At 42.2% G+C, this 24759-nt stretch overlaps 1 long non-coding RNA gene across 1 annotated transcript; it reads right to left on the reverse strand.

The window, feature by feature from the left end:
- Positions 1 to 1432: 1432 nt before the first annotated feature.
- LOC125630985 (uncharacterized) lies at positions 1433 to 24459 on the reverse strand. The gene is made up of 4 exons (XR_007354847.2): positions 24348 to 24459; positions 7909 to 8250; positions 6934 to 7111; positions 1433 to 2899 (listed from the first exon to the last, which is right to left on the reverse strand). It is a non-coding gene; the product is annotated as an uncharacterized LOC125630985 (long non-coding RNA).
- Between the last annotated feature and the right edge of the window lie 300 nt (positions 24460 to 24759).

Here is a 24759-nt window from a genome sequence, read left to right on the forward strand (position 1 = left end):
TCATTTCAAAATTTGTTATATTAAAAAATGTAAAATCTCAAAATCTAAACAAAGCATTCTGATTTCCATATATAAATAATTTTGTTTCACAGTTTTTTTAGGAAAATGGCTTCTTAATCTTAATTTTGAACAAAACAAATTCAAAATCTAAAAAAAAAAAATTGTGGAGTGGAAATTCCATTTTCCAATCAGGTCTAAACAGAAATGCCAGAAGCTTTAGTTATTGAATTGCACATATTCCATAAAGAAGGAATACGTTTAGCCATATCTCATAGGAGGATTGGCAGAGATGAACACACAGCTCATGTTGCAGCTGTCACATGACTCTATGCTGCTTAACCACCTTGAGTGGTATATCCTGTCTTATACCAAAAGAACAGGAACAGGTTCTTCTAGTGCATTTAGTAAAAGTGAACTGCTACTTATGAGAAACATATTGCTTATGAAAGTGTACAACAGCAGAGCTCCTGCCCTGCAATCATCTTCTAATGACACTGTATAGTATAGGGTCATTGCATTGACCTTCTGTCAGTGACTTAAATGGCAGCTTTGACTAACTATCCTGAGTTGAACGTGGAGGCTTGCCTTAGTTAAAATAGTAAGGCTGACTAGGATAAGTAACTCGCAGTTGGTTTGGTACTAGCTGTACTTAGATCATTTACTTCTTGTTTTTTGCCTTGGAATGTTAGTAAATAGAGCTACAGAGTAGTAATTCATTATATTAGTTTTGAAAGATTAATAATATACCTTTAAAACACAATAGTTTATGTTCCACATGATGTTGTTTGCAGAATCTTGTTTCAAGGTAGCTAAACAGAACTCTGAACTGATTTTATCTGCATTATTGGCATCACATAGGAACTCTGTGGCAGAGACAGGAATAGAATCCAGTTGACCACGGCTGCATTCAATTCACTTAACCATGAGACCATCCTTCCTATTCCTGCAATCTCCCACTTTATTGAATTCCAACTTCTGCAACAAATGAAGCAGGGGTCCTGCAGACGAGAGTCTCTTACATTGCATGTCAAGGTTCCTTCCCCACTCTGAACACTAGGGTACAGATGTGGGGACCTGCATGAAAACCTCCTAAGCTTATCTTTACCAGCTTAGGTCAAAACTTCCCCAAAGTACAAAATATTCCACCCTTTGTCCTTGGATTGGCCGCTACCACCACCAAACAAATACTGGTTACTGGGGAAGAGCTGTTTGGAAACTTCTTTCCCCCCAAATACTTCCCAAAACCTTGCACCCCACTTCCTGGACAAGGTTTGGTAAAAAGCCTCACCAATTTGCCTAGGTGACTACAGACCCAGACCCTTGGATCTTAAGAACAATGAACAATCCTCCCAACACTTGCACCCGCCCCGGGAAATGTTGGATAAAAAGCCTCACCAATTTGCATAGGTGACCACAGACCCAAACCCTTGGATCTGAGAACAATGAAAAAGCATTCAGTTTTCTTACAAGAAGACTTTTAATAGAAATAGGAGTAAATAGAAGTAAAGAAATCCCCCTCTGTAAAATCAGGATGGTAGATACCTTACAGGGTAATTAGATTCAAAACATAGAGAATCCCTCTAGGCAAAACCTTAAGTTACAAAAAAGATACACAGTCAGAAATAGTTATTCTATTCAGCACAATTCTTTTCTCAGCCATTTAAGGAAATCATAATCTAACACGTACCTAGCTAGATTACTTACTAAAAGTTCTAAGACTCCATTCCTGGTCTATCCGCGACAAAAGCAGTATATAGACAGAGGCCCTTTGTTTCTCTCCCTCCTCCCAGCTTTTGAAAGTATCTTGTCTCCTCATTGATCATTTTGGTCAGATGCCAGGGAGGTTACCTTTAGCTTCTTAACCCTTTACAGGTGAGAGGAGTTTTCCTCTGGCCAGGAGGGATTTTAAAGGGGTTTACCCTTCCCTTTATATTTATGACACTGCACACCCATGCTCCACCACCAGAGCATGTCCATTCTGTGTGCTGAATAAGGCAAGGGTGGAAAAAAATAATGAGATCATGTAATTAAAGACTGTATTGTAATGCATATGCACAAGGGACCAGATTAAAGGTTATACAGGCTACCTTAATTCTGCCATATCCTAACTTTTGAGTACTTGACTTTCCAACCTTAATAATTGCTTTTAATGTAGTTTTATGTATGTGTGCATGCACATAATTAACGTTACAAGATTGAATTATATGGTGTCCCAAACCTTCATAGCACCTATCACAACTATAAAATAAAACAAATTTGAAAAACAATGGCAACATGGCCAAAATAAATACATCTCCTATCCAGTATAGAGTTCAAACAAACAACCTATAATGTCAGATATTACCTGGCATGACCCATCTTAAAATGTACAAAAATAAAATGACATCTCAACAAAACTAGAACAATTCCAACTTGAAGTCAAGCTAGATTAATCATTTGCAATAAATAGTTTATCTAATAAACTTAGCTGTTTCCTTTGCTCCTGGAATATCCGAGATCAGACTGTGACCGCCTTGATTTTATTTGTTGTGTGAAATTATTCAAAAAAAAATTGTATTCCGACTCCCCCACTGCTGTATTCATTATGAACAAGAGTCTGAGAGTATTTAACATTTGCTATTTGATCAGTGGTTGTTCTGATTGGTCAAATCAGTCACATGCCTGTTTGAATGACTGTGCAAGTACTTCCAGCATGTGTGTTTAGTGTGAACTTAAAAGATGGCATGAGAATGGCCTAAACATTTAAACATTCAACCAGAATATTTTTGGTAATATCCACCCATCTGTACCTGGAAGGATGCCACAGGTTCTCTCTGACATATGATGAAGAGTAGAGGATTCCACTGTCTCAAGACTTTGAGAGAGCAGGCAGTACCCTGCCTCCGATGTTCAAGACGATCTAAAGAAACACAAGAATATTACATCATCTAGTCATCTCACTAAATGTAAGTTGTCACAAGTGGCTCTCATATACACGAGAATTAGATGGCAAGACTGAATATTCATAGACATGTCAATAGTGACTCCATAGTTGAGACTGCACTGTGATTTGCACTTAAAGCAGAGTTGAAATCACTTTATTTCACTTGTTGAAGGTGGAGTTTAATCCCTGGATTTGGCACAATAACTGGTCATAGGAAGATTTAATTTCTTTGTAATTTTTAGTGAAATGTTGCCAGCTTTTGCAGAGGAAATATTTAAAAGTGCTCCCTGTTCGAAATGTTGCCTTATTTCCCCCTCACATTTCTTTGGGTTCCTATAGCTAAACAGTTGCTGCAAATTCCAAGCTTCACTCATTAGAGTTCTTTGAGGGGGTCAAACAAACATGTGGACAAGGGGGATCCAGTGGACATAGTGTACTTAGATTTCCAGAAAGCCTTTGACAAGGTTCCTCACCAAAGGCTCTTACGTAAATTAAGTTGTCATGGGATAAGAGGGAAGATCCTTTCATGGATTGAGAACTGTTTAAAAGACAGGGAACAAAGGGTAGGAATAAATGGTAAATTTTCAGAATGGAGAGGGGTAACTAGTGGTGTTCCCCAAGAGTCAGTCCTAGGACGAATCCTATTCAACCTATTCATAAATGATCTGGAGAAAGGGGTAAACAGTGAGGTGGCAAAGTTTGCAGATGATACTAAACTGCTCAAGATAGTTAAGACCAAAGCAGACTGTGAAGAACTTCAAAAAGATCTCACAAAACTAAGTGATTGGGCAACAAAATGGCAAATGAAATTTAACGTGGATAAATGTAAAGTAATGCACATTGGAAAAAATAACCCCAATTATACATACAATATGATGGGGGCTAATTTATCTACAACTAATCAGGAGAAAGATCTTGGAGTCATCGCAGATATTTCTCTAAAGACGTCCACGCAGTGTACAGTGACAGTCAAAAAAGCAAATGGGATGTTAGGAATCATTAAAAAAGGGACAGAGAATAAGACGGAGAATATCTTATTGCTCTTATATAAATCCATGGTACACCCACATCTTGAATACTGTGTACAGATGTGGTCCCCTCATCTCCAAAAAGATATACTGGCATTAGAAAAGGTTCAGGAAAGGGCAACTAAAATGATTAGGGGTTTGGAACAGGTCCCATATGAGGAGAGATTAAAGAGGCTAGGACTTTTCAGCTTGGAAAAGAGGAGACTAAGGGGGGATATGATAGAGGTATATAAAATCATGAGTGGTGTGGAGAAAGTGAATCAGGAAAAGTTATGTACTTGTTCCCATAATATAAGAACTAGGGGCCACCAAATGAAATTAATGGGTAGCAGGTTTAAAACAAATAAAAGGAAGTTCTTCTTCATTCAGCTCACAGTCAACCTGTGGAACTCCTTGCCTGAGGAGGTTGTGAAGGCTAGGTCTATAACAGGGTTTAAAAGAGAACTGGATAAATTCATGGAGGTTAAGTCCATTAATGGCTATTAGCCAGGCATGGTGTCCCTAGCCTCTGTTTGTTAGAGGGTGGAGATGGATAGCAGGAGAGAGATCCCAAGATCATTACCTGTTAGGTTCACTCCCTCTGGGGCACCTGGCATTGGCCACTGTCGGTAGACAGGATACTGGGCTGGATGGACCTTTGGTCTGACCCAGTATGGCCATTCTTATGTACTCTGATAACTCTTCATGTTTAATGGTAACATTTGAAAGTGGCCTATGTGCAAGAAGCTTTTTCTATTATTCAGAATAATGGTTCTGAGCGACGCAAAGATTAGCTATTAAAACCTCTCTGGTTTGTTAGCTACTTCCATTGAACAATCCTGGCAACCGGCCTCTGTCTCACTGATTGGGATCTGCACACACTCCTAATAAGCCTGAGAGCCAGACCAGACAGCAGGAAGTATGGCTTTGGGCTGAGGGAAATATGGGTTTGGGGGACCTATGAGGAGTTAAACAAATGTGTGAAGCAGGTAAAGAGAGTGGGGCTATTTTAACCTATGCCAGCTGGCAAGAGTGCCCAGGAGGCAATAAATTAGCTCGGTATAGACTGAGCAGATGAATGACTGGATATGCCTTTCTCTGACCCCATGCCAGGGTTAGGTGGAGTATGTTGCCTGCCATCTCTTTACCAAGCGAGAGCTCCCATGCACTGTGGAATTCTGAGCTGGCAGTTCTGGCTGCTATTTGGATCTTTTACACCATCTGTGTACTAAACAATCTCACCCATTAAGTGATTTTTTTTTTAAATCAGGAAACAAATTTGTGATGCTCCTTGCATTTTTCCCCTGATTAGCCCATCATTCATTCAGTTTAGCTCCTTTCCTTGTGTTGTCTGTCTGCAAGAGTAAACCCTACTTATCTTGGAAAGTTGTAGATTCAAACCAGGCAACACCAAAAGCAGAGTAATTTTTGAATTTTCAGCCTCACAACAGCTCACCTCAGTGATGTGCAGTGCAAATCAACTCCCCAGATGCCAACAAGAGTCTGGGGGGAGGGTGAAATACTTTTCAGCAGTAAGTTGTGTTACCAGAAAGTCCTGGAAAAGATTGTCTGTGTTGCAAAATTGTTTGCACAACTCTAATATAATTTTTAGCTTAAAAAAAGATTAAAGGTCATTCACAGATGAGTGCATACATCAAGCTGTCAAAGGTATTGATAACATTTCTCTTTTTCAATATGCATATAATTATGTGCAGCTATATAGCATGGTGCTCACAATGGTATTGTGGGGGAAATTGCTGTTAACCTTGGTGTTGAAACTGACCCCATCCCATTCTGCGGCAAAAATCTATGTACTATATGCAACATATACAAGAGCTGTAACACAAGAGGCCTACAGGGCTGTATCCTGTAAGACTTGGCTTAAACTAAAGCATTTATGTGTGCTAGGCTGCGGCACTTGACCCAGATAATGGACTAGGCCAATCTCTAACTAGAAAAGAACCAAAAGGGCCTCAGAAAGAGTCCCTAGCTGTCCATTATGTGCACCCTCCACCCTGCAAAAGTCCCCAGTCAAAACGCTGCCACAGCAAACCGCAGATCTTGATAATAACACGGTGCATCAGCACTGTGCTAGTTATGAAACTGCCCTTCCATTAATTCCTTATAAGGCTTTATTAATAATGCTTGAGTGGTGAGGAAATGTATCATCTGGCTTGAATTTGGACCTATATAAAGTCTGGTATTATAGGGGCAGGGCAGAGAGAGACCAGGGTGGCACCTCCGTGTGACCATCTCTATCTCCATCTCCCTGCATGCTTGTATTCAATAAAAGGACCTCAGACTGTTTGAACCAAACAGATGGTGTGACTCGTTTTCCACAACAATATGATCTTGTCACAAGGAAAAAGACACTTCAATACTTGTCATATTAGCATTCATCCTACATTTTAGCATTTAATTAAAATGCTTTTTTGTGAGGGTGCACATATTATATGCTCAACAGGATGATTAAATACCTCCAGCAAACTGACTCTTTTGCTTTCTTTCCAAGATAGCACATGTATAGTTTCCAACTCTCACTTGGGATTCTTTCATTGTCTTCATCTCTTAAGTATTCCAAAGAAGAAGGCTTAAGCAATAGACAAAGTGTCCAAATAAGGACTAGTAATCATAAATCATAGTCTTACCAAGTGGAATAGGATTAAAATAGGATTTTAATTACAAACATGTTAGTATAACCCTATGGGTATATAAATACAGACTCTTTTGCAGACATGAGAGGAGTAGGTTAGGCAACTCAAATCCATGTCCATTTTACAGTTACTAGCTAAAAATATATGGGCATTTTAATATCCATATTGTTTGGTTCAAATAAACATTTTTTCTCTAGTCTCTGCTTTTTCTACCTGCTGAGCGGTTTAACTAATCTACATAAAATCTCCTCAGTTACTACTGCTTCATATTTTCTTTGTGATACATACAGTAGCACATCAAATGTATTTGAACACATACACACACACAAAACCCCAAAGAAAATATTACCTTAATGCAAGGTTATGAAATACATTTTCAGTGTGATGCCTGGACATTTTAACATTACACCTTTGTGAGAACCAAACACTACCAGGGGAGGAGGGAGGGTCATGGAGGGAGCTTGTCAGGCTTTTTGTCTGTCCAGTTGATGTCCACTCTGGTCCTTAAAGGGGCTGGATCTGGATTGCTTGTTGAAAGACATGTGATTCAGTATTTTTTTTTTTAATATTTCATTGAAACAAACTACATAAAAATCAAGGAAACCTCACAAAAGATAAGCTAGTAATATTAAATTGAACTAGAAATAAAGGAATACAACTATCAATTTAATAGCAAAATTAAACCAATATAGCAAACAAGTTAGTCTCAATTTTGGATTGTAGTGAAATCACATTTGTTATATCAAAGTAATACCAAAAATAATAAATCCTTATAAATTCTAAGAAGGAGTCTAAGGAGGAAGTTGGCCAATTGGTTACAAATCCTAACTAAGAAATTTTCCCAAAATCAAACCTTGGAGCTGGTTAAATATCTTAATTCTGAAACCAAGTTATTATCTATGTCTGAACCAATTATATGTCTCAGAGCCAATTATAAAGCTTCCTTGTTAGTTTAAAACTCCTATGGTGGCTAACCCTTTCTTCCCTCTCTCCCCCTTCATAAGGATATCATAATAGCCACTTTAACAGAACATTCCTGATAAACAGAAATTTCACTTGTTCTATTTACCAGAAATGTCAGATGACAATCTCTCAGGACTTCTAAATATAGAACACACATTAATGATTAATCTCATAAGAGACAATTTAGGGCTGTTTAAACTGGAGAATTTCTTTATGGTGCCTTACCCATAAGGACTTTTGGGGAGTTCATACACACATGCATGCCACCAGCCAGACTTTCACACCCTAAGATTAAGAATATAAAAAGGTTCAGACATCTCCCAGCTAATAAAAATAGATTAAGTGAAAATAAGTTACTTACGGTAACAGAGGGATTGCAAATTCTTTAGCTTTTGCAGTCTTCTCAACTCTATAGAGTATGAACTGGTACCACAGTCCAAAGAGCCAGATGGTTATGTTCTACTGGCACAACTCTACTCACTAGTGTACCCAGGGGTGCTGGAACAATTTGTAAATTGGGGGTGCTGAGAGCCATTGACCCAATCTGTGAATCCTGTATATAACAGAAACCACTTCAAGCCAGGGGGTACGGAAGCACCCCCAGCACTCCTAGTTCCTGCACTGAGTGGATCTTCAGCTTTAAGGATGAAGAAAAGGTCTGCAAGATATTCATCTGAATACAGTGAATGGAGCCAAGGGGGACCTGATGAGATACAAAATTAGTATTATAATATGATGCGGGGGGGGGCAGTTCTGAATTATGCAGGACATATTGTATTTTTGTTACCATACACACCTAATTTCTTGACCAAATCACCACATGCGAAAGGAAATAATCACATTTTTCTAGCTTTTTAATATAGTTTGACAGGTATGGCTATGAAAGCTGTAGCTCATAATTTTATATTAGTGAATAAGGTTGAGATCCTATAATATCCTGTCCTAATGCGATCTATTGTGGTACTCTTATTTCCTGCTTCTCTTATCTGCCTACTGCTGGAAAGTTCACCCACCGGTGCTGTTGTTGTTGCTTTTGAATACAGTTATGTATTCTTGACCGTTCTCTCTGTTTGATTTGTTTTTTGATGATAAATGGATATCTGGAGGCAGTCACCAAACTTTAATTTGACTGAACAGATATCTGAAATCACAATTTTGCTGGAGCATAGTTGAAGAGTAAGCAATAATTTCACACCTATCCGTACATACAAGCTGTTTATTGGTTTTCTGCAATATGCACTGCAATATTTTAACTTGTGTTATTGCAGTGTTCACATATATTATCATCAGTACTACTAACAATGAGTAGGTAAATGGAAAAAATACTATGTTTACCCAAAGATCATTTGATACTGGGGAAAAACACATGTTCATCCAGGGGATACCAGATTCCCTGAACAGTTCACATAATGCACGTAAGTAGTTATTTTGCATGTGTTAAGAGATCTAAAAAGAGACAGTATTATCAATGTACGTTCTCAGGTTTCCCTTTCTAAAAGTCATAGAATCATAGAATATCAGGGTTGGAAGGGACCCCAGAAGGTCATCTAGTCCAACCCCCTGCTCAAAGCAGGACCAATTCCCATAACAGAACCTTTATTCCTTTGCTTGAAAGCCTTGTCAACACACACACGGTAGGCCCGATTCTCATGTTGCACTGGTGTAACTATTAATGTCAGCAAAATCACTTGATTTACAGTTGTATTAATTGGTCTACCTCTTCTCTGCTCATTGCTCTCTCCACTCATCTTGCACTGGCTTCCTTTCTTCCTGTAACAGCATTGGTACCCGCCTCTTGCAAACACCCCCTCTCTGGCCAATATGTGCCTGCAATCATTCAGTCTTTTTCACCCTGTGGCACCCACCTCTCACAGGCACCCCTTTCTGGTTGCATGTGAGCCTGTTTTTTTTTCCCCAGTTCTTACAACGGGATGGCATCCGCCTCTCGCGAGCACTCCCCTCCTCCCCACCCAGCCAATGTTTTTTCAGCAGGCCTTCAACAACTCAGCCCTCCGACTGACTCACACATACTGTCTCACCTTAAGGGGTATACAGTCTCTAGCTCTTTCTTGCGGCCCTGCTATGGGACTGTAGCACTAAGGCTTCCTCCCTGGAAACACTGCCTTCTTTAACAGCCCATCAGTACCCTCAGTTGGTGTCCTTTCGGCAGCCCTCCCTTGGCTCAGTCTTCAACCATACCAGCAGGGCCCATCACAGTATCTGGCTAGGTTCTGGGCTCAGTCCCCTGGGCTCAGCCTACCTCCACTGACCATCCATGGTCCTGCTGCTCTTCCGGCCACCTAGGCGCCCATTCTTTGGCAGCCTTCCCTAGGCTCAGTTCTGCCTGCAGTGAGCTGTGCACAGTCCCGCTGCTCTTCCAGCCACCCAGATCTCCATCTTCAAGCTATTTATATGCTCCTGGCCACTGACTGGTTGCTCTAGCAGCCCCTCTGATTGGCTGCTCCCTTGCAGCCCCTCTAGGCAGCCTGGAGGACTTTTCTTCTGCTCTTCTCCCTGCCTCCAGCAGGGGGCCTCCGGACCTAGTCCACCCCATCACAATACCCCTGCACATCATCTGGCCATTGATAATGCAGGAACCTTCCAATCTTGTATTTTACAGATTCACAGAAGGATGATTAGATCATCTAATCTGACCTGCTGTATACCACAGGCCATTACATTTCATCAAGTTTACTTCTATATTGAGCTCAATAACTTGTGTTGGGCTAAAGTATATATTTCAGAAAGGCATCTAATCTTGATTTGAAGACATCAGGAAATATAGAGCAATCACTTCTGCTGTGGTTTATTCCAATTGTTAATCACCCTCACTGTTTAAAATTTGGGGCTTTTCCTGACTCCTGGAAAAGCCTGCCTTATCTTCCTCCATTCTCAGCTCTCCAGCTCATTTCTAATGTCACCCAGACCATATGTTTTCTCACTTCTAGCTTTTTGTCTCTGTGACAGAATACTTCCCTGTACTCACACCCTATGCACTTCTGTAATATTCTTTGCACAAATTATGTCTTGTGAGGTGTCATCTGTAAAATCATAATTTGCTGGTCATTATTGTCCTGGTAAAATTTGTGTCAACACTGCATGTGAAGTTATAAGATATCCCTATATGATGTTATTAACACATGTCCCAAACCCCACAGCCCTGCCCAACAGAAATTGGCAAAGAGTCCTAAAAAAGGAATCCATGCTTTGCTTAATTTGCATCTAAGCAGTAAACAGAATCATCAAGCAGGAAGGGAAATAAAGAAAGCTCAAACAGGTGAGAAACAGGGAACATCCTTCTACATAGACTCTCCATCTCCTGGTGCTCAGCTAGAAATGTTTGTCAGGAGAGGGACTGAAACTATAAAAAGGAGGGACAACCACCCCCAAAGCACACACACACACTCCTGCACCCGCCCGCTTATCGTATTCACAGCATCTGAAGGACAAAGGAAGAATTCGTTGGACTCTGGGAGAGAAGTCCTGATCCACATGGTTTGGTCAGTGAGACTGGTCAAAGCATGTGGTGAAAAACTTTGCTTGAATCTTACATAGTTTGTTAAGTTAGGCATTAATAAGCATTTTATCTTTGTTTTTCTTGTAACCATTTCTGACTTTTAAGTATTGTTACTTGCACTCGCTTAAAATCTCTCTCTTTGCAGTTAATCAACTTGTTTTATTGTTTTATCTAATCCAGTGTGTTTAACTTGAAGTGCCTGGGTAACTTCATTTGGGGTGACGAGTTGTGTGCATATTATCCTCTTAAAGGAATAACAGACTTAATATAACTTGTACTGCCTGGGAGAGGGATGGGTAGTTCAGGACATACAGATCTGGGGAGATATCTCAGCCTTTGGGGGTGTTGGGGTCACCCTGCTTTATAACTAAGGCTGGTGAAATCCAGAGTGTAACCCAAGTGTGGCTGGCAGGCTCCAATTACATGCAGATACTCAAGGTGTGGCCTGCAGGCTGGAAGACTGTTTGTGAGCAGCCCAGGTGGGAGCTACTTCACCAAGCATTGTAAGGCATTCTAAGGTTGCAGGGCAGGGGTGACACAGCTGCTCATTAGTCTGGATTGTGCCCTGATATATCATAGTCTCCATCTACAGTTAGTTATTATTCAATCTTGCAAAGGATTTTGGTAATGTGTTGTACAAAATAAGGGCCAGATCCTGAAAATCTTTCCCAGGTTAATAGTCCCATTGATTTCGGGAGCATTCAACATTTGACTTTAATGAGACTTGAGGGAATACTCATGGGAATAAAGCTTGCAGGCTTAGGCCCTAAATGTGGTATCGGTACTTAAAAGGGAAGCTATCAAAGGGACAGATTAGACTGGCTCTTGTGCAGTTGCACATTCAAGGGGCGGTGGTGGCTGAAGAAGCATCCTTCCTTCCTTTTCACAGCCTGTGTAAGGGCCAGGTGGCACAGTAGGCTCTGAAATCAGGGGAGTGTAGGATTGCCCTGTCCCTACTCCCCATTCCCCCTGGGCACACAGAATCCCAAAGGGAACAGGGAGATGCCTCCTTTGGTCACCATTCAGCAGAGCTGAGGGGGGCAAGTCACCCTTTGTTCCAGCTACTGACCCCCATAAATGAATGTTGTACCAAACACAGCACCTGTATGCACCTTACAGTGCTCCATCTGGGATACTGCAGCTCCAAAATGTCCCCTTATTGGTTGTGCATAAATTGCACAATCTTGCTCAAAGTTATTAGACATAAAATCTGAGCTTCTAAAAGTAAATATATTGTTGTGCGGAAATATGCACTGTTTTTATCCATGCTACATCTGTTTGGGGAGAAATAGAAAACTTTGAGTTCCAAGGCTATCAATCCATCTCTTTTCCTAAGCAATAAATCCACTTAAAACAATATAAAGAGTGCAAAGGGGGCCATATGGCTTCATGGCCACAGAAAGAGATTTCAGACACAGAAGCAGTATTGATTGTAATCTGTTTTGAGACACTTACATGACAGTATTGGGCAAGTCTCTGCTACCATCTTGTGTGTATTAGTCAGGCAAGCTAGAGAGCAGGGTAAAAGCAATATATCATTGAAAATCAGGTGCTGTATCTGAGCAGGGACCTCTTGGGTACATACATTTCCAAAAATATGGGATGAACCATTTTATAGCCACTGAATGGAAGCCCAGTAATATCACACATGAAATGCTGTACCTATCCAGTCTAAAACCAAGGATTGTCTATCCTATTTACTAACTTGCCAAGACAGGTTCCCTACAGATTCCCAAAGTGATCTTTTATATATCAGGAATAATCATACATTTTAAACCACTCAGAGATAAAAAAAAGGAGCTCCTCCCAAACAATGCCAATCCCTTGTCAGTGGTACAGGTCTCAAACACTGTATTTATTGTATGAAAAGTTCATGCCATCACCAGTAATTGGCATTTGTTCAGAGTTTGTACTTTTCAGAAAGTTCTGAAATTTTATTCCACCTTCCAAAAATATATGCCAGCATAACATCATGCATTTTTCACCCACCTGACAACTGAGCAAGGAAAATGTAGAGGGTCAGGGTCATAGTAGGAATTTGTGTCAATGTACAGTCTGTCACATGACAGAAGAATGGGCCAAATTATACAATGCTCAGGCAAAAGTACATTAGCATTCTGAGAAGAGGAAGAGCATAATTTACACTGGAAATCTATGCTGGTATCTGGTGGGTGGAGAGTGGCCATTCACCTCGCCATCATCAACTAGTTAGTCTTCTCCTTACCACCCTTTAGGTAATGTTGGCCTGTGACCAAATGTAGACCTCTGTGAAGAAGGTCACAGGAAAGAAAGGTAAGCAGCTGGATACGGACCCTGGACTTCAGGAAAGCAGACTTCGACTCCCTCAGGGAACGGATGGGTAGGATCCCCTGGGGGACTAACATGAAGGGGAAAGGAGTCCAGGAGAGCTGGCTGTATTTCAAGGAATCTCTGTTGAGGTGACAGGGACAAACCATCCCGATGAGTCCAAAGAATAGTAAATATGGCAGGTGACCAGCTTGGCTTAACGGTAAAATCCTAGCGGATCTTAAACATAAAAAAGAAGCTTACAAGAAGTGGAAGGTTGGACATATGACCAGGGAAGAGTATAAAAATATTTCTCGGGCATGTAGGAATGATAGCAGGAGGGCCAAATCGCACCTGGAGCTGCAGCTAGCAAGAGATGTCAAGAGTAACAAGAAGGGTTTCTTCAGGTATGTTGGCAACAAGAAGAAAGCCAAGGAAAGTGTGGGCCGCTTACTGAATGAGGGAAGCAACCTAGTGACAGAGGATGTGGAAAAAGCTAATGTACTCCATGCTTTTTTTGCCTCTGTCTTCACTAACAAGGTCAGCTCCCAGACTGCTGCACTGGGCATCACAACATGGGGAGTAGATGGCCAGCACTCTGTGGAGAAAGAGGTGGTTAGGGACTATTTAGAAAAGCTGGACGTGCATAAGTCCATGGGGCCGGATGAGTTGCATCCGAGAATGCTAAAGGAATTGGCGGCTGTGATTGCAGACCCATTGGCCATTATCTTTGAAAACTCATGGCGAATGGGGGAAGTCCCAGATGACTGGAAAAAGGCTAATGTAGTGCCAATCTTTAAAAAAGGGAAGAAGGAGGATCCGGGGAACTACAGGCCACTCAGTCCCCAAAAAAATCATGGAGCAGGTCCTCAAAGAATCAATCCTGAAGCACTTACATGAGAGGAAAGTGATCAGGAACAGTCAGCATGGATTCACCAAGGGAAGGTCATGCCTGACTAATCTAATCTCCTTCTATGATGAGATTACTGGTTCTGTGGATGAAGGGAAAGCAGTGGATGTATTGTTTCTTGACTTTAGCAAAGCTTTTGATATGGTCTCCCACAGTATTCTTGTCAGCAAGTTAAAGAAGTATGGGCTGGATGAATGCACTATAAGGTGGGTAGAAAGTTGGCTAGATTGTCGGGCTCAACGGGTAGTGATCAATGGCTCCATGTCTAGTTGGCAGCCTGTGTCAAGTGGAGTGCCCCAGGGGTCGGTCCTGGGGCCGGTTTTGTTCAATATCTTCATAAATGATCTGGAGGATGGTGTGGATTGCACTCTCAGCAAATTTGCGGATGATACTAAACTAGGAGGAGTGGTAGATACGCTCGAGGGCAGGGATAGGATACAGAGGGACCTAGACAAATTGGAGGATTGGGCTAAAAGAAATCTGATGAGTGTCAATAAGGATAAGTGCAGGGTCGTGCACTTAGGACGGAAGAACCCAATGCACAGTTACAGACTAGGGACCGAATGGCTAGGCAGCAGTTCTGCAGAAAAGGACCTAGGGGTGACAGTGGACGAGAAGCTGGATATGAGCCAGCAGTGTGCCCTTGTTGCCAAGAAGGCCAATGGCATTTTGGAATGTATAAGTAGGGGCATTGCCAGCAGATCAAGGGACGTGATCGTTCCCCTCTATTCGACATTGGTGAGGCCTCATCTGAAGTACTGTGTCCAGTTTTGGGCCCCGCACTACAAGAAGGATGTGGATAAATTGGAGAGTCCAGCGAAGGGCAACAAAAATGATTAGGGGTCTGGAACACATGACTTATGAGGAGAGGCTGAGGGAACTGGGATTGTTTAGTCTGCAGAAGAGAAGAATGAGGGGGGATTTGATAGCTGCTTTCAACTACCTGGAAAAAGGCTAATGTAGTGCCAATCTTTAAAAAAGGGAAGAAGGAGGATCCGGGGAACTACAGGCCACTCAGTCCCCAAAAAAATCATGGAGCAGGTCCTCAAAGAATCAATCCTGAAGCACTTACATGAGAGGAAAGTGATCAGGAACAGTCAGCATGGATTCACCAAGGGAAGGTCATGCCTGACTAATCTAATCTCCTTCTATGATGAGATTACTGGTTCTGTGGATGAAGGGAAAGGAGGATGAGAGAGGATGGTTCTAGACTATTCTCAGTGGTAGAAGAGGACAGGACAAGGAGTAATGGTCTCAAGTTACAGTGGGGGAGGTTTAGGTTGGATATTAGGAAAAACTTTTTCACTAAGAGGGTGGTGAAACACTGGAATGCGTTACCTAGGGAGGTGGTAGAATCTCCTTCCTTAGAAGTTTTTAAGGTCAGGCTTGACAAAGCCCTGGCTGGGATGATTTAATTGGGGATTGGTCCTGCTTTGAGCAGGGGGTTGGACTAGATGACCTCCTGAGGTTTCTTCCAACCCTGATATTCTATGATTCTATGATTCTATGAAATCAGGAGTGAGTACACCCTGCACATATTGTACTGTCTTCCACACCTCCTTTCATTGAATGATCCCTGAGAATTGAGAGCCTCCTGTGGTTACAAGTTGTCAGGGTCAGACCTGCCTAAAGAATGGGCTTCACTGGGCTGGCAGGGCAAAAGCGGTTGTTATAATGTGGTGATGTTTGCTAAAAGAAGGTTATCCCTTGTCCGCTGAACCCAGCTTGTAATGGTGAGGCACTGTACAGCATGAATGTAGCTGGTTCAAGCTGGCTGATATTCCTGCCTGAGTTATTCACCTGCCCTAATATATATACCTCAGAAGTGAATTTCCTTCAATGAACTGTAATGTTGCGGTTGTCTTAAAAATTCGTGTCAGCAGCTCTTTGTTTTAAGCCCTCTTGTAATCTATTAACCATGTTATGGATGCTGTTTTATGCATGTACATTTAGGGCAAGGCAATTTATGCTATTTAAAAATTCATATGCTTTTAAAAGTTTTTGATAGTGCAGAGCTCAGCATTTTGGGTTTCCTTTTCACTTTTCTACATGTACTGTCAATCAGTTTGTTAACCAGTTGCAACCTTTAGGTGAGTTCTTAGAGAGTATTAAAAATAGCTTGTTATGCGGTAGACATGTGTCTCTGTTTGTAATTTGCTGTTTGCACATACTGTATATCTAGTAACCAGTAGCCTTTTTGTGAAGCAAAGGTAATGTGTGGGTTTAAGTAAAAATTGCCTGAAGAAATAGTTGAAGGTTTAATCCTACAGATAAACAACATCTGCCTGATATTTAAGCAAGCTTAGGTTCAGATTTCTAAACACAATACCTGTGATCATGAATCATCAATCGAGTATTTTTTATCCAATCTAAATCTTTTTCTTTGTAAATCCTAAATAACCTCCTTACTCCAACCTGATATATAGACAAGGATTTAATGTGGCTTTGACTGAAAATGCATCATATCTAATTATGATCAGGTTCCCAACACATGCATGAGAAACTGAATTATTCCAGTTATGCTTTGCTTGCTGATGCCTCGACAAGTTTAAAGCTTTCTGCAAGTAAATAAAGCAAACCATAGTGGATATTGTATTATTAGATATTAATAACCTAATGGGCCAAATTCTCAAGTTCTTACTCCTTACTCAGATGAAACTCCCATTGACTCAAATAAAGACTAAGAAAGAACTTCAGGACTTGATCCTATAATAAACAGCACCTTCCATCCAAGGATTTATCACAGAAATGTAGGGCTGGATGGAACCTCTAGAGTATATCTAGTCCAACACCTTTAAACCATCCCTGACAGATGTTTGTCTAGCCTGTTCTTAAAAACCTCCAGTGACAGGGATTCAATAAACTCCCTAGGTAACCTGTTCCAGTGCTTAGCTATCCCTATGGTTAGAATGTTTTTCCTAAAATCTTCCATTGCTGCAGATTAAACCCAGGACAATTAAGCCCATTGCTTCTTGTCCTACCTTCAGGGGACATGGGGAACAATTGATCACCATCTTCTTTATAAGTCCTTAACATATTTGGAGACTATCAGTCTTCTCTTCTGTATACTAAACTTGCCCACATCTTTCAACCTTTCCTTGTAGATCATGTTTTCTAAACTTCTTTTCATTTATGTTGCTCTCCTCTGGACTGTCTCCAATTTGTCCACAACTTTCTTAAAGTATGGTGCCCAAATCTAAACACAGTACTCCAGCTGAGGCCTGACCTATGCTAATTAGAGCAGAACAATTACCTCCCATGTCTTACATATGGCACTCCTGTTAATACATCCCAGAATGACATTTGCCTGATTTGCAACAGCATCACATTTTTGACATATTCAATTAATGAGTCAATACTTGCCCCCAAATCCTTTTCAGCCATACTAATGCCTAGCTAGTTATTCTCCAGAGCAATTCTCCAATTTATCAAGATAATTTTGAATTCTAATCCTGTCCTCCAATGTGTTTGCGACCTCTTCCCAGGCCTGGAATCATCTGCAAGTCTTATAAGCATACCCTTCATTCTGTCATCCAAGTTGTTAATTAAAATATTGAATATTACCAGTCTCAGACAGACCCAGTACCCCTCCCCTTGACAGAGAACCATGGGTAACTGTTCTTTGATATGTTTTTGAAACCAGCTGTGAATCCACCTTATAGTTATTTCACCCAGACCAGAGATTCTTGAACACTTTTTGCTGATCTCCCTTTCAGAGATTCATGTCGCATATGCACCCCCTTCTTTCTAAGAAACAGTATTTCCATGAATGCCGAGGATCCAGGAGGCCATCCTGGCCAGGGTGCCTGCTGCTCTGTGGCTTGTGAGCATTCCTGTGCCAGCAGGATACAGACAGACGAGTTGCGTTCCTTTCGTCATGCCCCTATCCGCGTTCACAGATTGCAGGCTCCTCTGGCCCTGGTGTGATGCATGTGCAAGATCCTGTGTGGACAGGGAGAAACTACCTTCCAAGGGGGTGCATGTGCATCATCCTCTGGAGAGGCGAAGGAGCAGGAATGGGTCCTTCCTCGCCTCCTGTGCTGGGAAAGGCAACACCCCTCCCTCCTCATCCATCCCTTCCTCCTCCTTGTTCTTCCAGCCTGGCAGAAGCAGCAGAAACTACAACAGGTCCTTGCACCCACCCCCTTCCAATAACCTCATCATGCAGCCCAGGTGGGTTTGCCCCACAGTTTGAAAACCAATGGTCTAGACCAGTCGTTCCCAAACTTGTTCTGCCGCTTGTGCAGGGAAAGCCCCTGGTGGGTCGGGCCGGTTTGTTTACCTGCCGTGTCTGCAGATTAGGCCGATCGCAGCTCCCAGTGGCCGCGGTTCGCTGCTCCAGGCCAATGGGAGCTGCTGGAAGCGGCGCAGGCCGAGGGACCATTTGATCTAGACCATTTTTTCTTTAGTTTCTTTATGTGAACGTCGTGTGGGACTCTGTCAAAAGCCTACTAAAATCAAGTTATATATCACATCTGCAGCTTCCCCCCTTATCCACTAGGCCAGCTACCCTATTTTTAAAGAATTTTAAAGAATCCTTATTGAGGTTACAGGGACAAACCATCCCGATGTGTAGAAAGAATAGTAAATATGGCAGGTGACCAGCTTGGCTTAACAGTGAAATCCTTGCTGCTCTTAAATACAAAAAAAGAAGCTTACAAGAAGTGGAAGATTGGACAAATAACCAGGGATGAGTATAAAAATATTGCTCGGGCTTGCAGGAGTGAAATCAGGAAGGCCAAATCACACCTGGAGTTGCAGCTAGCAAGAGATGTTAAGAGTAACAAGAAGGGTTTCTTCAGGTATGTTAGCAACAAGAAGAAAGTCAAGGAAAGTGTGGGCCCCTTACTGAATGAGGGAGGCAACCTAGTGACAGAGGATGTGGAAAACACTAATGTACTCAATGCTTTTTTTTGCTTCTGTCTTCACAAACAAGGTCAGCTCCCAGACTACTGCACTGGGCAGCACAGCCTGGGGAGAAGGTGACCAGCCCTATGTGGAGAAAGAAGTGGTTCGGGACTATTTAGAAAAGCTGGACGAGCACAAGTCCATGGGGCCGGATGCGTTGCATCCCAGAGTGCTAAAGGAGTTGGCGGATGCGATTGCAGAGCCATTGGCCATTATCTTTGAAAACTCATGGTGATCGGGGGAGGTCCCGGATGACTGGAAAAAGGCTAATGTAGTGCCCATCTTTAAAAAAGGGAAGAAGGAGGATCCGGGGAACTACAGGCCAGTCAGCCTCACCTTAGTCCCTGGAAAAATCATGGATCAGGTCCTAAAGGAATTAATTCTGAAGCACTTAGAGGAGAGGAAAGTGATCAGGAACAGTCAGCATGGATTCACCAAGGGCAAGTCATGCCTGACTCATCTCATTGCCTTCTATGACGAGATAACTGGCTCTGTGGATGAAGGGAAAGCAGTGGACGGGTTGTTCCTTGACTTTAGCAAAGCTTTTGACATGGTCTCCCACAGTATTCTTGCCAGCAAGTTAAGGAAGTATGGGCTGGATGAATGGATGATAAGGTGGATAGAAAGCTGGCTAGATTGTCGGGCTCAACGGGTCGTGATCAATGGTTCCATGTCTAGTTGGCAGCCGGTATCAAGTGGAGTGCCCCGGGGTCAGTCCTGGGGCCGGTTTTGTTCAATATCATCATAAATGATCTGGAGGATGGTGTGGACTGCACCCTCAGCAAGTTTGCAGATGACACTAAACTGGGAGGAGTGGTAGATATGCTGGAGGGTAGGGATAGGATACAGAGGGACCTAGATAAATTGGAGGATTGGGCCAAAAGAAATCTGATGAGATTCAACAAGGACAAGTGCAGAGTCCTGCACCTAGGACGGAAGAATCCAATGCACCGCTACAGACCAGGGACTGAATGGCTCGGCAGCAGTTCAGCAGAAAAGGACCTAGGGGTTACAGTGGACGAGAAATTGGGTATGAGTCAACAGTGTGCCCTTGTTGCCAAGAAGGCCAATGGCATTTTGGGATGTATAAGTAGGGGCACTGCCAGCAGATCAAGGGAGGTGATCGTTCCCCTCTATTCGACATTGGTGAGGCCTCAACTGGAGTACTGTGTCCAGTTTTGGGCCCCACACTACAAGAAGGATGTGGATAAATTGGAGAGAGTCCAGCAAAGGGCAACAAAAATGATTAGGGGACTGGAACTCATGACTTATGAGGAGAGGCTGAGGAAACTGGGGATGTTTAGTCTTCAGAAGAGAAGAATGAGGGGGGATTTGATAGCTGCTTTCAACTACCTGAAAGGGGGTTCCAAAGAGGATGGCTCTAGACTGTTCTCAGTGGTAGCAGATGACAGAACAAGGAGTAATGGTCTCAAGTTGCAGTGGGGGAGATTTAGGTTGGATATTAGGAAAAACGTTTTCACTAGGAGGGTGGTGAAACACTGGAATGCGTTACCTAGGGAGGTGGTAGAATCTCCTTCCCTAGAAGTTTTTAAGGTCAGGCTTGACAAAGCCCTGGCTGGGATGATTTAGTTGGGGATCGGTCCTGCTTTGAGCAGGGGGTTGGACTAGGTGACCTCCTGAGGTCCCTTCCAACCCTGATATTCTATGATTCTATTAAAGAAGGAAATTAAATTGGTTTGGCATGTTTTGTGGGCTACTGCTTACCACCTTATTAACTGCTAGATGCTTACAAATCAATTGTGTAATAGTGTGTTCCAGTATCTTTCCAGGTATTGAAGTTAGGCTGACTGGTTTGTAATTCCTCAGGTCCTCTTTGTTCCCCTTTTTAAAGATAGGTATTATGCTTGCCCTTCTCCAGTCTTCTGGGATTTCACCCATCCTCCATGAGTTCTCAAAGATAATTGCTAGTGATTTCGAGATTGTGTTGGCTAGTTCCTTAAGTGCTTTAGGGTGAATTTCATCAGGCCATGCCAACCTGAATACACCTAACTTATCTAAATAATCTTTGACCTTTTCTTTCTCTATTCTGGCTTCTGTTCCCTCACCCACGTTGTTAGTAATATTAATTGTGACCAGATACTTAACACAATTAAACCTTTTTATTAGTGAAGACTGAAGCAAAAATGGCATTAAGCCCTTGAGCCGTCTCTGTGTCATCCATTATTTGCTCTGCTTATCCATTAAGTAATGAAGATATTTCCACTTTCCTTTGCCTCCTTCTTACTTCTAGTGCATTTATAGAATGTATCAATGTGTTTGACAAGGGCCAGACAGTAACAAGCCCTGATACAGGAGGTCTGGGGTGGGGAACACGAGGAGTCTCTCCCCTAGTGTGGACAGCCAAGGGGTTGTCACAACTGCAGACCCGAGGCTTGGAAGAGAGTTCAGGGACTGCTCACTTTTAGTCAACACACAAGAGCAACAAAAGGAAGTGGCGCCAAGTCAAAGTGGACCTGTTACATCAAGGGTAGCTGGCTGCACTATGCTACAGGATGGTGTGGCCTGTATAATCCTCCCTGCCACTCTGGGAAGGATTGTGCCTCCGAGTACTAGAAAGTCCTTCCTCCAGGAATTCCCAATAGGGTGGTGCACCTGTACAAAGTCCCTATAATGATTATTCAATGTGTTATGTGATTTTAATTCAATTTAGCTAGGAGGAGTTGTCTGTTTGTATTCTGTGTTTTGAGATGGACACAAACAAAAGCCAGGAAATTCACTGATTAGATCTTGTGATTAAAAGGATCTTAAATCATTTCAGAATTTCATGCACCATAGGTTCTACAATATGCACAAAAGCGATAAAAGACTGAATTAAAGATAGAGCAGGCCTTAAATCCTAATTCTGTGCATTGGTCCACTTGCATTCCAACTTTATTATTAGGGATGGGTGAACTCATTTTGTTTAATTTCAAACCCATTCAAACTTTGCAGTTTTGAAAGTTCATTGAATACATGAATTCTCTTGGAATTCACAGCCTGGTTTGGAGAAACTGTGGAGGAAGAGAGAAAAATCTAATTAACAAGTAGGGTGAAAATGGAGTAGAGAAAGGGAAAAAGTGTAGTTAAAAAACAAAGAGTGAGTTAAATTCTACGCTCAGTTACACTGATGTAAATCTTGAATAGCTCCACTCACCTCAATGGAAGTAATCAGGATTTACACCATGGCAATGGGGAGGTGAATTTTGCCCAGAATATATCTCCCGTGTACATGCCACCATCTGGGCCAGCTTAGCTGTTAGGAAGTCCATTCTTCAATCTGTAATGCATGAGAGTGGCTCTTCTTTACACAGAGAAATGTGCTTTTTAATTATTGAATTTCCCTTGGGGGAAAATAGGTATAAATAAACTTGGCACAGCCCTAGCCCTTAGTTTATTTCTGTTTCATCTGTTTCATCGAGTGCAATGGCAGTCTAAATGCATGGTTTCAGAGTAGCAGCCGCGTTAGTCTGTATCCGCAAAAAGAAAAGGAGTACTTGTGGCACCTTAGAGACTAACAAATTTATCCGAGCATAAGCTTTCGTGACCTACAGCTCACTTCATCAGATGTATGCTGTAGCTCACGAAAGCTTATGCTCAAATAAATTTGTTAGTCTCTAAGGTGCCACAAATACTTCTTTTCTTTTAGTCTAATGCATGTTTCTTTCCCATCCATACTTTATTCTCTTCTTATGCCAAGTGTAATTCTGCTGCACCAGGACACAGAGGCACTATCAGATTTCCTGTTATCTGTAGTTCAAAGTTCTGCCACAGTGCTCAAAGTCCAGTGCCAAGACCCATTTGAATCTGTCAACTTAGTAAAGGTGAAGGGTAGTGCTGCCCATTTAAGGGCAATGATTGCAGCTGACTCTAAAAGATAACATAGCTGGAACATAAGAACATAGGACTGGAAGGGAACCAATCCTGAGTCATTTGAGTCCAGTCCCCTGATGTTGCAGGCAACCCTGTCCTATAATTCCTTTCATATACTTATCAAGCTCCATCTTAAAGCCAGTTAGGCTTTTTGCCCCACTACTCATACTGAGGGGGCAGTTCAGAACCTCACACTTCTTGAGGTTAGAAACCACCTTTTAACTTTGTGCCTACATTTATTCATAGCTAGTTAATGCCCATTTGTTCCTGTGCCAACATTGTCCTTTCACTTAAATAGCTCTTCTCCTTCCCTGCTGTTTATCCCCCTGATGTATTTATAGAAGGCAATCATCTCCTTTCTCCACCTTCGGTTTGCCAGCCTAAACAAGCCAAGTCTCCTCTTGTCAGATTGCTTCTCCATTCCCCTGATCATCCCTAGCAGCCCTTCTCTGCACCTGCTCCAGTCTGAATTTATCTTTCTTGATTACGGCCAGAAAGCCATAGTATAGACACTTAGGATAAAAGTAAAGTGTGTCCTGTGGCTATTGAAAACTAGACCCTGGCATCTAAAAGATAGAAATATAGGAAGGGCCATTCATGTACTAGTGGATGGGAGAACATATAAGGCTCCATTGAAAAAATATGACTAAATAAACAAACAAGAGTCCTGTTAATCTGAGAGCACTATTATGTTTCTAACGCAGCCAGGCCCATGTCAAAGAGCCCAAGAATCCAAGTATGCCCCCTACTTGGAGCATCACCTCACTCATAGTCTACAGTTTCATGTTTTGGAAGGAAGGAGGAAGAGTGGAAAGAGCTTCAGAACAACTATCAAGCAGAATCTGGTTCCATGAACATCAACCAGGGTGTCCTGTCTCAACCTGATGTCCTGTCTCTTCCACCATCCTCACATAGAAATTCAAGCTCCACTGTGACCCTGGACTCATTGAAGAGTCTGATACAAATTCCTAGGGCTCTCCCCTTCTGTCTCAGGGACCCTCCTTCTCTCATCCCTGATCTGGCCTTCTGTTCTTCTGCAGTGACCTTCCCCAGTGTCAGGTACAGCAGCAAAGAGCAACATAGGCATGTAAAGACATGTTACTTACACAAAAAGTCTCTTTTGGTTAGCTATAGACAAAATAATGAGAATCACTGATCTCCAGTACTCCTTATTCTATAATTCCTATGCAGGAGGATGATTTCTAGGACCTTTTGTTTTGGTTTGCTTGTATTTTGTATTTTGAGATGGACACAAACAAAAGCTAGGAAATTCACTGATAAGATCTTGTGTGCCACTTCAGTCACTTACTTTGGATTGGATATTCAGGCTCCAGCCAAGAACTGTTGCTTTGGTTTTACATTTCAAACCTTTGTCAGCATGCAGAAGATGAAAGATAGGGTATATCTTCACTACCTGCCGGATCGGCAGGCAGCGATCGATCCAGCGGGGATCGATTTATCGCATCTAGTCTAGACGCGATAAATTGACCCCCCCGAGTGCTCTCGCATCGACTCCTGTACTCCAGCACCACGAGAGGTGCAGGCAGAGTCAACGGGGGAGTGGCAGCAGTCGACTCACCGCGGTGGAGACACCACAGTAAGTTGATCTAAGTACGTTGAGTTCAGCTACGTTATTCATGTACCTGAAGTTGCGTAACTTAGATCGATCCCCACCCCTAGTGTAGACCAGGGCTAAGTCACGAACACTGAGATGATCAAGG

This window comes from Caretta caretta, chromosome 2 (assembly GCF_965140235.1).
Source record: "Caretta caretta isolate rCarCar2 chromosome 2, rCarCar1.hap1, whole genome shotgun sequence".
Taxonomy (NCBI): Eukaryota; Metazoa; Chordata; order Testudines; family Cheloniidae; genus Caretta; species Caretta caretta.